Here is a 16,534-nt window from a genome sequence, read left to right on the forward strand (position 1 = left end):
CCCACAGGAGCCCACGCGATGGCGGAGCGAAAAAAGCGACGGCGAGGTCAAACTTCAATACTCAATGGGAAGAGAAATCGAAAATCTGAAAGCGAATGTAAAAAACACTGTGTGCCTGTATATACAGGGTGTTTCACCTAAGACATTGCACAATTTTTTTTAAATATGCTTTTTGAGCTAGATGAGCGCTTTTTTTCGGCATTGCATTGTCAGCGGTGTAGTACATCAGAATTCAGCTTATACGTCCTAACTAGCAGGCTAGCTAACTAATATTGAATAGCTAACTTTTTAACTACTGATAGGCTCCTTAGTAACTGAGAGGCGTGTAGCCCACCGTAAGAAATAACCATGTCAGTTTTTAGAATTTCGAAAACGCGGTTACGATGACGCTGTGGCCCAACGAATTTTGTCTACAATTTTGAATACATCCGCTTTCGCGAAGCTTGCAGACAAATAAATCTTTCTGGGCGCGTAACTAGCCGAAATAAACAATATTTGTACGGCCAGAGTGTCGTGGGTACCCGCGTTTTCGAAATTCGAAAAAGTGATAGGGATATTACCGTGGGCAACACGTCTCAATATTTAAGGAGCCTGACAGAAATCGTTAAAAAGTTAACTATTCATTATTAGTTACCAGCCAACTAGTTAGCACGTCTTAGCTGAGTTCTGGTGTACTACGCCACTGACAATGCCATGCCGAAAATAGCGTGCTTCTAATTGAAAGGTCTATTTTAAAAAAATTGTGTAAAGTCTTAGGTGAAACACCCTGGCGAAACATCCTTTCTCAATTTAAGCTAAGTCGGGAGACAGCGCTTGTAGTGTCTTTTCTTCCTGTGTCCTTGGTATTTGCGCGCTGAATTTTTTTTTCAAGATGAACTATATTGACTATCCAAACTCGCTATTCTGCTGCAATGCTTCTAACACAGATTTATCGTATGACATCGTACGATCGCCCGTCAATTTTTATCGCCTGTTTTTACATGCGTCCAAATCACAAGAAAACAAACCAATACACCAGTTTACCGATTTTTCCAGGGAGTGGTAGGGGCGAACGAAAAAATGTAAGAGAGAGTCAAAGCAAAGGCAAGCAGAGAAGTAACACAAAGGGACAAAGGAACCCTAAGAGAATAATGAAAACAGCGGAACATACTGTTTGAAGAATCTAGCAATCGTCTCCAAACGCTGCGTTGCATGGCACGCCTAGTTATATAATCGAGAAGACCTAATCACATGTCGCACCTCTGAAGAACGTGGTTCTTGAGTTTCTTTTCCCTGGTTTTGAGAGCAGAATAGGTTTGGAGCTCATTCGTGATTAATTTAATCGATCATTTAACTCTTGTTTCTCGTAGTTAAGAAAAACAAAACACACTGACATGACAAAACCAGACAAGACTCACGCCAACAACTTCAACGAAAGAGTTTAACGCAAGCCAATTGGGAGAAGCCTTTATGAAAAAGCCTTTAAGAAGGGTTTATTTATTTATTTTGCCCTAAAGCACTATGGGATGTAGCATGAAAGGCAACAACAATACATGAAAGGAAGAAGAAAAAAAATATTTTTAAAACCACTCAAGTTACGCTGTTGCAAGTAAAAGGAGCAAAATCTGCCGAAAAAAAAAGCGTTGCCGGAGGCGCAAGCAAAGTCTGCAGGAAGGTGGTTTCAACCAATGGGCGTATGATGGATATCAGAATAGAAACAGGTGTTTGTGCGACAACGGCTGGAACTAAGCTAATAAGCAGGGCGATAGTCAGGAGCGGTAATGAAAATGGTTGCGCAAGGAGTAATGACGGCAGATTTAGTGAAACAAACATGGACGGCTAAGATTTTTTCGCAGTGATAGGATGGATGAAGACACACTTTGTTTTAATCACGGGATGCTCGGAGTGTGATCATAACTTGAGAGAATAAAACTGAGTTTCATTATTGAGTTTTTCTAAACGAACAAAAATTGAATATAAATGAATGAAAGACACTTTTTCAATTATAGCGAGTGACCCGAAGGAAAACTGCATTAAACAAAGATTAGTGCCCAGTGATGTAAGCCCAAGGTTTTTTGTTATGTTAAGTATACTAGTACAAAGTCTCGTTCCAAGATCATGAGATCATTTCATGATCATAAAGGAATCGCCCTGTGGTCTGAAAGAGTAGAAATCCCGGAGTACGACTACCTCTCCTCCCCTATTGAACCAAGAAAATAAATTCAGAAGTCCATTTATTAGGGAAACAATGTTGTCTGCAACAGGATAAACCAGAAATTGGTGGATTGGCTGCAAGAACTAATTGCAATTATTTGAAAGCCAACTCATGCCAGAGAACGAACGAACACTTGCGATCATTGGGTACAACTCACGTTACCTTACGTTATGGACGCTCGGCCAGCAGAGTCGCGGCACCGTAGCTTTAAAGTCGTGTCATTCGTGCAATGGAGCGATTCGCGAATGTATTCGTTGCACGCAGCCTCTAGACAGCCATAGAATAGTGCAAGCAAGCCTACCCACGCCGACTAACGTCAAAGACGTTCTCCCCAAAGAAGTTAACGTCAAAGACGTTCTCCCCCCAAAAAGTACCCTGGCGTTGTTTACAGCGTCCCCTGCTCTGATTGTGACAGCGTCTACATCGGCGAGACTGGTGATTTTAATAGACGCCTAAAAGAACATTGTAATGACGTTAAAAACAAAAAAGTGAACTCTAATGCTATCGCCGAACACTCCGTATCAACTGGCCACGATATTGACTGGGGTGGGGCACACGTGCTGGCAACTGAAAAGAATCTGTACCGTCGCCTTCACCTCGAATCATTATTCATTCAAACGACTAATCGCACCCTCAATCGCAACACTGGAAATCTAACTCCTGTATACGCACGCTCCCTGCGCCCTCTTTTCAAACGTGTTTAATCCTGATGCACTTTTTAATCCTTCTCATTGTGAACAAGGCTCCCGAAAGGGAGTCGAAACGTCATTTTGTTGTTTTTTGTTTTTTACTTTTGGTCGGCGTCCTCCTTTTAAGTTTTATTATGATCGTCCCCGACCAGACGAGTTTTCGTCCAACTCTCGACTTCACTTCTACAAGAAACGCAGCCAAATAAATTCATAATTCAGCAGCTGAAATGCATTATGTTTCGACTTAAATTATGTTGTTGTGTGCATTATGTTGCGCCTTCTCTCACATAGTCGTCTGTTCTTGCACATTTCGTTCACTTTCTTGAGAAAGAGAAGCCAGTGCTAGTATCCTGCATAAACTCGTTCTTGTACATGTCCTTGTGAATAAAGAAAAGACTCCTGCAAGAGATCAAACCGAAGACTCGGCCGCTACAAGCTCGCTTGTTCGCTCAGGTAGCTCGGCGTGCGCCTAGAAAGCGAGTGAGCAAACAGGGACGAGAAGCGTATACACTCTGCCTTTCGAAAACCGTGCACCGTGCTGACAGCTACAAGCGGGGTCAACTAACCAGAGTCCGAATTCAGAAACCTAATCGCACGTATGAGAGCACGAGACAGGTTCGCGTTTCGCTGATGTCACCATGGGCTGACCAGAGGCCGTGGTTAACGACGCTCCAGCCCAGGTTCTGTACAATCACAAACTGTGCTATGCCTGCAAAAAGTTTTGCAGGTACAGGTGTTGACTACTACTTTCGCGCCACTGCACAGTACTAGCGGCAGCGTGTAGGGAAGCGAGAGGGAACAGACGACGGGAAGAGTTCCCGGAGAGCATCTTCTCCGGCGTGTGGCGGCGGTGGCGACGGCCGCCCGTGCAGCAGCGGCCTTCTTTTATGGTCGCACGTGCGGGCTCAAATTTAATTTAAGCGCGACACGGCGGTGTCGTTTGCAGGGACCAGCAGAAAAATTTCGCCGTCCGAAGAGCCCGTTCTGCCACGTCGCTGAAGGGACGCCACGCCGACCAGGGCCCCCCCGCACAAAACTGCGGAGAAGCGTGCCACCGACGACGCACCCGCATCTCGGCGCATACAACCAGCATGGCCTGCGTATGTGGAAGCGAGGCTTACGAATAGGCAGCTTGCGAGATGAAAACTTGTTAGGACATTTATAAAGGCATACTAGAGCATATCAACTTCACTATATGATGTTCCAGTGTATATACAAGCTGGCCCTCGTGATCACGACCGAGCCGTTCTTATGCCTGTTTGAATTGAAACTGAGATTATTACGAAGATAAAGTTAATGGTTTTTTAACGAAGTCATCACTGTGCTGCGAAAGTCCCCTCCCTCTCTGTCTCTCCCTGACTCTGGAGCAACAGCCGAGTGTTAAATCTTGGGCACTGTAGATTTTTTTGTCGTTTGCTAGTAATTTTAACCATTGAAGTTAGACGAAAGCTTCTTTTATTTTGTGAATAATTTCTCAATTTGAAAATCAAATACACATTCTTGCCAGATGGTCTTTAACGACACAGTTTCGGTTTTGGGTTGCCAAAATATGCAAGAATTCTTTTTTTTTCTTGAGCGTATCCTTCAGGCGCACAGTATTTATGCCGTTATACGTCTTGCACTTTGTGATCCAGCTTGCTGCAAAAGTTAAGTCCGTAATTACGGCAGTAGTCCTCAACGTCGGCGTACAGCCTGGACATAACACTTAGCGATACATCGTTGCGCCAATTACTGAGCAGCGGAGGAGTCAAACAAGCAGGAGGATGCGGATACAATTTAATACGACCCAAACGAACGTCAGTTAAAATAGCTTACAAGTTTTGCAGAACCCTCAACCTGAATCCGTAAACGTGTTTCGCTTAAACGTATTTCTGCAAACTGAAACCTTCAGTTTAGGGAGCATTTTAGAAAAAGTTTCCGTACGAACACCTAAGCTAAAAATGTCGTTAAGTGTTATGGCCTGGGAGACAGAGAAATCGAACTATGGTGTGCATTTAGGTGTGTCATAGGGTTTCAATTCTTGATGCTTTCCGTGTGCGCGGGTTTGTGAACAAGTAAGTTCTAGCATGAAGGAGATTAAAAAAAACAGTAGTGAGTTGTATCATAAAGGAGATTTATAAACAGTTAGAGAGGAATAGAGCGTATGCCTTCGTGCGGGTGTGTGCGAGCGAGCGCGTGATGTGCCGCTATGCACCCACCAGTAAAGATGCACCTCCCGCGTATGAGGTGCTTCCACTCTTTTATATCAATTCATAATGAATGTCAATTTCTTCGCAATTACAAGCCACCTAACGCTGGATCATTCGCGTTACAAACTCGTAACCGTCTTGTGATTTTTTTTCCATGAGACTTTGAACATTTCCAACTATATACGAAAGTAAAACAAACTCTTGAAGGCCCTCGTCATTGGTCAGTTTTTGTGCCTTTTGGCGTCCTTCATGAAGCATATGTACATGTACTTCAATTGAACATCTACCTTTCGAGAATATTATGAATGCAGTCCCTACAAAAGTCCGCGCGTGGCCGACGCAACTACATGCCTCACAGGCGCATATTAACGATGCAAACTTTCTTTTTGCTTTCATTTCCTGCAAGAAACGGAAGAGGTCTAAAAATAAAACTTTTGTTATACAGCTTGAGTGAGGAATATAATTCCATCACCGGTCTCCGTCTCCCGGATACACACCGCGAGCTACAAAGCACATAGGCGAAGAACGTTAGGCGCCCAGCTGAAGTGCTGGACACCTAAAGGCGCCTGTTAAGTACCGTAAAACGTGGCATCGTGAGGCAGGCCACCGTCGCGGCCGTACAGTACTGCGGCCTACCTCGAAACATAGAAAAGAAATGGCGGCGGAGAAGAGAGAGCCGGCCAGCTAGGGTACAACCAGGGCAGCGCTGCATGCACGGGTCGCACAGTGCGTGCGCGGGATGTCTACTGCGCCTAATTAGCTGCGATGGGACCCCCGGGGATCACCATCCGCGGCCCAAGGCGCCGCTGCTGCCACTGGTGGCGGGGAGGGAAAGGTGACCGCCGCGGCGCCGTCGTCGACGGTGGCGGCTCCCACGTCGGTCTCCCCACCACCCGCCGACGCTGCAGCCACCGCCCCATTACGGCTCTCTCTTCGGGACGACCTCAACCCTAGCCTCCCCTCCGCTTCCCTAACCTCTCAGAGGCCGTTTTGTTTGCTTAGCTCAAGACAAGAAAACCCTGACAGCCGCTCAAGCTCGGAATGGGCGCTGACACCAGGTTGCGATATACGTCGGAAACCAAGTTGCTGTCTAGCCATAACAGAGTAGTACGAACTTGTCGGAGTTAACACGGTCTCAGACTTGGTTACCAACAGGAAGTTATTAACAGCAGGCTGCAGTCCTGCACCGTCTTGACGTTTTCGTGTTTGGCAGCAATAAACGCAGCCACGGTAGAAAAGGGCGCATTTGAGAATTGTCCTCTTTTGTTGGAGTGCTTCGAAGGAGGTTGCCCTACGGTTTGCTCTTTCTTCGTGTTGCGAACGATTATTTGCGAAAAGTGTGTTCGCGGTAAAAATCGCGGTAGTTTGAAGGAGATGACTTCATCATCTCATGCTATGACAACTTCAAGGTAACATTTAACCAAACCCTGTACCTCTGGCAAAAAATTACGGAGGGCAACTTGACTACGTACGTCCTGTGACTGCGAAAGCATGCACGAGGGGTGTTCGGCTGCGGCGATGGCTCACTACTCTAGTGCAGTGGCCAGCAAAGCTGATCTGTTCGCGTCGACCGAATGGAAGTTGCGGAAGACGACGATACCCAAACCCAGCGCGAGAGACTGGCAGTTTAGTATGCGGATTGCTGTTCTGCCTACTGCTAAAACCCTGTTGAAGAGTACTTGTCACGTTTCGAGATTTCTTGGGATCTGCTACACCCTTGATCACAGCGTCATCTGAGGCAGCAAATACTCATCACGTTTCGAGACTTCGTGAGGTCTCCTACCACCCTGAGATCAAAGCGCCATCTGTGGCTGCAACTAGAAAACAGCACATCTCGCATTGAGACTTGTAGCGCCATCTACAATAGCATTGTAGAAACAAATGCCACGCGCCATTGATGACGTCATGGTCCAATATGGTGGATAGAGGTGGGACTAGGTGAGTATGACGTCAGGGGACGAAATTACGGCATTGTTTCGATTTCTCCAATCCGAGATGGCGGCCATTAAAATTAGTTGTGCTCTCTCATCCCTCTACCCCCTCACCAAAAAATATCCTAAAACGGGTAGGAAAGCTGTCCCCGCTATACATGTACACATTCGTTCTGCTATATATACTACGACAACAACGGGCATCCATCCGGGGACAGTTGTATACCGAATTTGGTAGGGAAATAAAACCCTATGGGTTGGGGTATAAAAATTAATCACACTTCAATAATAGGTAAACATTATATACATGCAATTATTAATTGAAGCGTTACCATATCGCACCGGAACCTGAATTCTAGGCCCACCTTGACGCCCCAGACGAAGCAAATTCCGCTTGGGACGTAACTTGAGGGGGTGCAACTCGACAATGGATAGACGTGCATCGTAATTTCTCTCATAGATGCCGCTAGGCGGCGTGCGTGCACACGTACGTAGCATGGTGGTAATCCACCCCGTTTCAAATCGTATTTATTGCATTCCGTTTCTCTAGAAGAGAAGCGGGTTCTTCTTCGCTTTGTTCCTGTAGTAAACCAAACAGCTAACGCTCGTTACTTCAACGTCTTCCAGACGGTGGCAGCCTTTTTTTATCGTGAACAGGAAATAAAGAAAAACAAGCGGTGATGGTGCAGTGCTCTAAGGAAGTGTCCAGCGTAGCTGATCTGTTCGCGCCAGGCCTGGGTTCGAAACCGAATTCCTCAAAATTCCTGTTTTTGTAGCGATCGCTACATTACGGTCGCATTTCGAGCCTTCGGCGTGGCGGCGCCGCCACGCTCTCACGTGGCTGGTCACGTAGTGCGGAGCAGCTGCCGGCGGCGCGGCGACGTGGCTGATCACGTCGTTTGTCACCTGGTTGGTCACGTGACCAAGTTCCACTCGTCCAGCTGTAGCTATCGTGTCACTCCAGATTTAACCAAAGATAAAGTACCGCCAGTTTTTTCTCTTTCCTGATTAGGCCACGTGGCTTTTCGGACCATCTGGCGTGGACAACGGAAACGCCGGCTTTTCTGCCTCATGAGCCATATAATGCTTTTGCATTGATAAACCTGGTTAGCTTCTCTGACATACGAACACGCGCGCCCACGCGTGCACGCACACGCGTGCACAGTAAGTACGCACATTATGCCTGACATTCACAGACAGGTAATAAAAACAACGCAGCAAGAAAATGCCATGAAATCATAAGCTTATATTCCCGAGAGTTTTCTATAAATGCTTGCGACCAGTTACCGCCCCGTCATCTCCTCCAGTACAGCGGTGTCAGAGGTATTGCGACACCTTTACATTGCGTCGCTGTCAAATATTCGCACTCCGCGCTTCAGGTGAAAATCGTGGAAGCCCCCACTGATGAATGTATACGCCATAGCTGCGTCATGACGGCTGCCACATCGCCCAATGTGATATGCTCTGTAGCTGCCACTGACACAGAGTTGACGCTGGCTTTCTGCATGTAGTCGTATTAATGTTGTTAGCCTCTGCAATACAGGATCTTAATTTGTTTTTTTTCATCAGATGATGCGGAAGAGAAGGCGCTTATGGGCGACGGCGACTTTTGCGCAAAGGTGCAAAGCCGTTATAAGAACACCACGATAAACAGGACTCGTTTTTTTTTCCTTCATGGGCCTCCTCTATCAACATGTTACCCATCTAGAGCAGCGAGTTATATACGAAATTAAATTTTAGCTTAATAATGGCGAGTACAATAGTACTAAGCAACTGGAAGGCTGATATCGTGTGCTTTCGGATACAAAATATTCAAAGGTAATCTCATGCCGGTAATCTCATGTTGGGGCAAAGGAAATCTCATTTCATGAATTGGTATGGTATTGGTATGGTATGGTATGGTATGGTATGGTATGCTATGGTATGCTATGGTATGCTATGGTATGGTATGGTATGGTGTGGTACATGGTCGGTATGGTATGGTATGTGTCGCGATGATGGAGGTTTAACGTCCCAAAGCGAGATGGAGGTTTAACGTCCCAAAGCGACTCAGGCTATGAGGGACGCCATGTGAAGGACTCCGGAAAATTCGACCACCTGGGGTTCTTTAACGTGCACTGACATCGCACAGTACACGGTCCTCTAGAATTTCGCCTCCATCGAACTTCGACCGCCGCGGCCGGAATGGAGCCCGCGTCTTTGGGGTCAGCAGCCGAGCGCCATAACCACTGAGCCACCCGCGGTGGTGTTATGGTATAATATGGTATGGTGTGTGGTATTTAACTTTCTGAAGCGACACACGGGCTGCGAGAGACGCCGTAGTGGAGGGCTTCGGGTTAATTTCGGCCACCTGGGGTTCTCTAACGTGCACTGACATCGCTCAGAACACGGGAGTTTTTTTTCATTTCGCTCTCATCGAAATGCGGCCACCGCGCCAAGGGTTCGATCCCGTGTATTTGAGTTCACCAGCCAAACCTGAAACCACTGAGCCACCGAGGCGGTTTGAATTGGTTTGTCCCTCGTAAACGAATGGAATATAGCCTACTGGTGCTCCAATCCCTGAGCTGACCGGGCGTTACGAAACTAGAACTTTTTGGTTAGTGGCATGGTTTTGTAGCGTCACAGGTACAAGCACTCGTGGCGCACTGCAGTGTTTATGTTACATGATATACAGGTTGTACTGGGAAGTTTTTATAGTAGTAACATATTAGGGTAACATAGCTAACGTTCAGCTACAATGAATCATTGAGCGCATTACAATTTTGTTGGATATGAATCTAGAACCCATTTCAAACATTTGGAGCGAGAGAACTACAACCATAAATAGGAAAACTGTGAACCTCTACGACGGCATAAGAGAACATTTACTGTTACTGCATACGAAAAGAAACGTTGACTGACACACACACACACACACACACACACACACACACACACACACACACACACACACACACACACACACACACACACACACACACACACACACACACACACACACACACACACACACACACACACACACACACACACACACACACACACACACACACACACACACACACACACACACACACACACACACACACACACACACACACACACACACACACACACACACACACACACACACACACACACACACACACACACACACACACACACACACACACACACACACACACACACACACACACACACACACACACACACACACACACACACACACACACACACACACACACACACACACACACACACACACACACACACACACACACACACACACACACACACACACACACACACACACACACACACACACACACACACACACACACACACACACACACACACACACACACACACACACACACACACACACACACACACACACACACACACGCACGCACGCACGCACGCACGCACGCACGCACGCACGCACGCACGCATATATATATATATATATTTCCTTAATGTAAAATTAACTTTGCAATGATCTGCCAAATTATATTCAATCCGAAATACAACAAGTTTTCATTCCTTGCTATATTATGACTCACGGCTCCTCTAACTGAAAAGCTGGCACCTCTGAATGCGTGCAAGAAAAAAAAGGAAAATGGCGGAAAACTGATGAGCGGAAGAGAATAATTTAACATAAAGAGCAAGAGTTAAGTGAATTTGTAATGCAAGGAGGAGAAGAAAGAAGACCCACGAAGCGAAACTAAAGAATTCACGGGAACGCTTTCATGGGGCCTCGTGACGGGTGAAAAGGGTTGAAATGCCTACGCGCACCACACCCACACGGGCTTAGCCGTAGCAGGACGCGACGTAGACAGAACGTGAAGAATGTACAAGCATATAGAGACGATCTGCACGGGAGGACACCGAAAGAGGTGATAACGTTCGAAAAGTGTCCAAAAATTTGCACAACGCATTTGACGCGTGCGCGAACGTCGCGTGGCTGTGAAACGGTGCGCTCCAAAATGACATGGTACGCGCCCAGTCCTTCCTGCTAAGCCTACCGAGAAGGGGGCGACAGACTGGAGTACTTTTACGGTAATTTTTTTTCTTGCGCCTGCTTGCTTCATTTCGTTTCGGAGTTCTATTACGAAGCTCTCGTCGGCTTCCAATCGCGTATGCAAAGGAGCTGCCAACGTGCAAATCATGCCTCTTGTTCTTCGTGTCGAACTCGAGCTCCCCCGCCCAACAGCGACTTGGCAGTTTCCATGAATTCTGAATTCTTCCTTTCCAGCCATCGCGCTCACTCCATCACTTATCCCTTCTTCGGGCCATATTTTTATTCCATTTTTTTCGCTAAAATTGAATCCGTTTTCAGTGACACTGTGAAGTCAGCATGCTTCTGTCGATGAACTGAAAGAATTTTAGACATCCGAAATGTCGCTCTCTATAGTTTTTCAGAGGTTGCGAACGGTAGGAACTAGGCGCGCAGTTTAAATGCGCATATTGAAAATTGCACACTGCTGTATGTGGCCCAGAGATGACTTACAGTTTTGCCTTCATTGGTGCGCGGCCTCGGTATCGATTCCTATTTCACACTTATCTTCGGGAGAAATGAGTATATCGAAGCAAACCCAGTGCTCCGTACGGAAAGAGTGACGAATAGGTTTTTTGAGGATTGATCCCAGAGCGTGAACGAGAAATTTTCACCTCTTCTCGGCTTTCTTGTGAAAATCGTCGCAGAAAATACACTCGGGCGACAGCAGAAAACAGTTTCGCCGTTTTACAAGTGCCTTTCGCCGCCCTCGCACTCTGAGCCATGCCAGCCAGCACGCTAGTCTGGGCGCTAGTATGACTAGCTGGGCCACCACGCTACTCTGGGCTGAGATGACATCTGCAGTTAGTGAGACGAACTTTGCTGAAGAGAGAAAATGGAACTGAGAAACTTCGCTTCGAAACTCGTCTATTTCCTGTGGCCGGGTTGCGGAGGTCAGCAGACGGATGCGCCTCAAGAAGGCTCCAAATAAAAACTCTCACAAGATTCACAGGACGTCATTAAAAAGAGTGTTGGATTTTTGTTGCCAGGCGCCGGTGCGTCACTGCGCAGTACCAACTTTCTTGCAGGCCGTAACTCATTGCCGACAGGCGACTCGACTATCAGCTTACCTGCCATTTTTAGCCCCATATACACACTGGACTTTGATAGGAGGGCGCTACGGATGGCTGGTCATCCGAATGCGCCGGTGACAGCAGTGCACTCCACAGGGGCGAAGAAAAGTTCTGAAAGAGATGGATAACTCGACAAGACATGAGAAAGGACAGTGTCTTACGTAGCGCCTGGTCAGCTAGGCTATACATCAACTCAGCGCCTAACTCAGGTTTGAATAAAGTGACTCTCTACCACTTCCTGGGGGAAGCTCCGCAAATGTGTTAAAGTTTTACGAGAGCCTTGATTCTGGCAGCCCGTGACCAAATCAATGAGAGCAATGTATGTGCAGTATGTGTCGAGGGTATTGAACCCAATTGGGTTGTGTCTAGGCTTTGCAGTGAGGCTCCTGGAGTACTCTTGTGTGTCCACACTCTCAGAGAGGTGCGGACGGAAGTGCCTCCTAAATTCAAGAGATTTGGAACGCTAGCGGTGCAAAACGAGCCACATTATATTGCCCAGAAGCCGGCCTAGTAGGCTGTATATCTTTTACGAAGGCTGGAGATAGGATTGAGAGCAGTACTGAAGTATAGTTCACTTCTCCTTCGTGGACAGCACTAACGGAGGAGCGACGTTAATTACTAGTCCGTGCTTATAAGCCATCGTACCCCTAGTGCATACGTCATGCACGAAGAGGACAGCTGACAAAGCAAAAGAACTATGGTGCCATTTTAATTGAGAGCATTGACTGAAATCAGCAGTGCTGCTGTTACTGATTAAGGACGTCATACAGTCTGCGTCTATAAATAGCAGAGCCTTTGGCTTCGAAGTGGTTTTTATGGCTTATGGGGCTTTAACTTCCCAAAGCGACTCAGGTTATGAGGGGCGCCGTAAAGAAGGGCTCCGGAGATTTCAACCACCTGGGGTTCTTTAACATGCACTGATATCGCATAGCACACGGGACTCTACAATTTCGCCTCCATCGAAATTCGACCGTCACGGCCGGGGTCTTTCAGGTCAGCAGCCGAGCACCATAACCAATGAGACACCGCGGCGGCTTTGGCTTCGAAATACACTGCGTGATAAGGATACGATTTGGGGTCGCAGCATATTAAGTTTTCGAGAGCCCTCATGGGAGATCATAATGTGAGGGTTTTTTGTTCGGCAGTATGCTTCGCCTGAACGATCATGATGATGAAGACGACCGAGGATACAGAATTTTCCGAACTGACATAATTTCCTCCCACTGGCAAATGTAGTAAGGAGTGAAACACGTTTTTAAGCAATAAATATTTCAGTGAAGCTACTATCCACTTCCGCGCCGTGGATCCAGCGTTTGGCCGCGGCGCCCAATTTCAGTGGACGCGAAATGCAAAAACACTCGTGCGCTCAGATTCCGGAATGCACCAAAGAACCCAAGGTAGGCAAAATTAATCCGGAGCTCTACACCAAGACGTCACTCGTTAGCCACATTGTTGCTTTAGCATTAAAACACAGTTATTTCTTAATCAGTTCCAGCGAAGCCCTGACACAGTCGATTTTTTCTCCTAGTTTCATGAATCGATCCCCGCAAACATAATGCATCCACAGTCCTCCGGTGTTCAAGTAAATAATAATAATAATAATAATAATAATAATAATAATAATAATAATAATAATAATAATAATAATAATAATAATAATAATAATAATAATAATAATAATAATAATAATAATAATAATAATAATAATAATAATAATATCACCAGCCCAACCCTAGATTAAAGCAACAATCTTTTTTTCACAACTGTCGTGCAACCTGCTGATCCACGAAGAGTCCATGTTTGTTCTCCATGCTGCTTATCAGTGTCGGCGCATGGCTGAACTAATAATCGGGCTGGATTATTGCATCTTGCATCTAAAATGCCAAGCCAACAAGCCCAAGACTATTATTCAAATTTTAAAATAAAAATATCAGTGGCTATGAGTGTAATGCAAACAGCGTTTCTAAAAAGCGCTATTGCCTGAAAAAAAAGAACGCATGGCTTTAAATCAGATAATTTGAAAGCTTCTTTAAGAAAAAGGCGTACCAAACGTGCGTTTTATAATTTTTAATGAACGCCTCCTGCCAAAAAAAAATTACACGAAAAGAATTATTTGTCTACATTGTATTCGTTAGTGAAAACCAGCATGTTAAGCTATTTTCAGACATTAACAGATAGAAATGGTCTGTTGCTTTCGGTTAAGTGTATTTTGTCCTAAATGAGGCTGCAGTTTGCTCTCAACGAGCCGTACCGGGGCTAAACGCGGGTTAACGAGCCGGACAGGGTTAAAGCCCCAGAAAATTCCTTTTCGAATGATTTTCGGTCATCAGTCGGACATGGAGGGTGGTCCATTTAGTATCCTTAACGTAGTGTAGGGTCAAAATTATTTAATAATGCTAACGCATCATGAAATTGATTCTGATATTGCAAAACATATTTGCTGAAATTTTTGCTTGTCATGCCTTGAAAGTCTACATAATATTCGGCGTTCACTGCAAAGCACCTTGGCAGCAGAAATATATTGCGACAACGAAGGTGCTTCTGCCCTGTATGAAATATGAAGAGCTTGTATGCACTGAAATGTACAGCTCCTAGAAAGACCTGAATCGCAAAGCAAAAAGTGTGCTTAGCATATCGCCTCGTGTGGTGCAGCCATGTCAGGGTTTTCTTGTGTGCTTTGATCTTGTGTGTGCTCTTTTGCCTACTCCCACTTAATCGCAATGGCAGACTCTCCTGCGTGTGAGATGTGTGGGTGCGACGAAACTATAGAACACCTTCTTTGTAACTGCCCTCAGTTTCAGCGTGAGCGTGCCCTCCTGGCTGCAACACTCCGCCGTTTAGATCCTCGGCCCCTTACTGGAGCCAAGATTCTGGGTCCTTGGAGTAAGCCTTCATCGCAGAGGACAGCTTTGAAGGCCCTTTTAAAGTTCTTGAAGGACTCAGGACTGAGTGCAAGATTGTGAACAATCAGTGTGTGCCCTGTGTACCCTGCAAGTAACGGCCAACGGACACGTGGAAAAGTGATCATATCCCTTTGTTCTCTCCCTTTTCTATCTCTCCCTCCGTTCCTCTTCCCACGTGTAGGGTAGCATACCGGGCGCTGCCTAGATAAACTCCCTGCCTTTCCGTCTCTCTCTCTCTCTCTTGATCTTGTCGCATTGAAGAGCCCACTTTCACTACACATATATTTACGTATATCCGGGTTGTTGCATAATGACATGGGATCATCACGTGAACCATAATATTAATAAACTAGCTAGGACAGCCGGCATTATGCACCGCCACTGCTACTTCTTCCCTACGTCTGTTAACGTACTCATATATAAGTATTTATATTCTTCTTTATTAAGTTAGGCGTTTCATGTGTGGTCAACAACAACAGCTGGAAATATTAGTAAACTTTCCGTCTTACAAAAAAGAGCTTTACGCCTAGGCTGTAAAGTCCCTTATCGCTCTCACACTGCAGGTTTATTCAAGAAGCACCACATAATTCAGGTTTCATCAATGTATGACTACAAGGTATGTCGCTTGTATAAACTCTGTTTACTAAAAACTAATGATGCCATTACAAGCTTAGCGCGGCTAGCGGAAAACTTCCCTGTTTATAATGTTCGCCATCCCGAGGTGCGGTACGTCGCCAAATGCAGAACCAATTATGAACATCAAATGCTGAAATTTCTACTTCCCACACTTCTAAATCGCGTATTAAAAGAAACTAACATTGACATATCTGGTATATCACCAAAAGAACTGCGTGAAATGTTTGCATATGGATGCCACACACTGACCTTTTTTTTCTTTTTTCCTGGTGCTTTCATTTTCGAATAGTTTTGCTTAACTCATGTATGTGCTTTGTCCAAGTGTACTTCCTTAGCCACCCGCTTCTATACTGTCCGTGTGCTAGGGGGCCAGAGCTCCTCAAGCTTTCTCGCAGCTTTTACCTGCACTCCTCGTAACTTTTTTTTTGCGGAATAAATTTGATTTGTTTTGATTTGAATGCTGTCATTTATTCGCTTGTTTGTGGCATTTTCCTGAAAAAACTGTGGTAGATAATTTCAGTGGTAGAAGGTAACGACGTTGCCTGGCAAATATGAACGTGCCGAGATGGTGCTCAGTAACTTATACCGAAAATTTTCAATACGGTCTCATGGAGCCGCAGTTTAAAAAAAAACAACTTCAAAGCGTATCAGCAAGACTGAAAATATTTAGTGTGGCTGGTTATGGACATCACAGCCTGGTATGACTGGCGGAAAGTAATCTGCATGATACGTTCTTTTCGTTAATAGAGTGTATGTACAGTAAAATAATTGTGAATGATCGAGGATCAACGGCCAGAGATTTTTTTCGGAGATGTCTTGTTCGTATCACAGTCCAAGAAAACAGAAAGTCGTCCCTCTTACA

This window comes from Amblyomma americanum, chromosome 7, assembly GCF_052857255.1.
Source record: "Amblyomma americanum isolate KBUSLIRL-KWMA chromosome 7, ASM5285725v1, whole genome shotgun sequence".
Taxonomy (NCBI): Eukaryota; Metazoa; Arthropoda; class Arachnida; order Ixodida; family Ixodidae; genus Amblyomma; species Amblyomma americanum.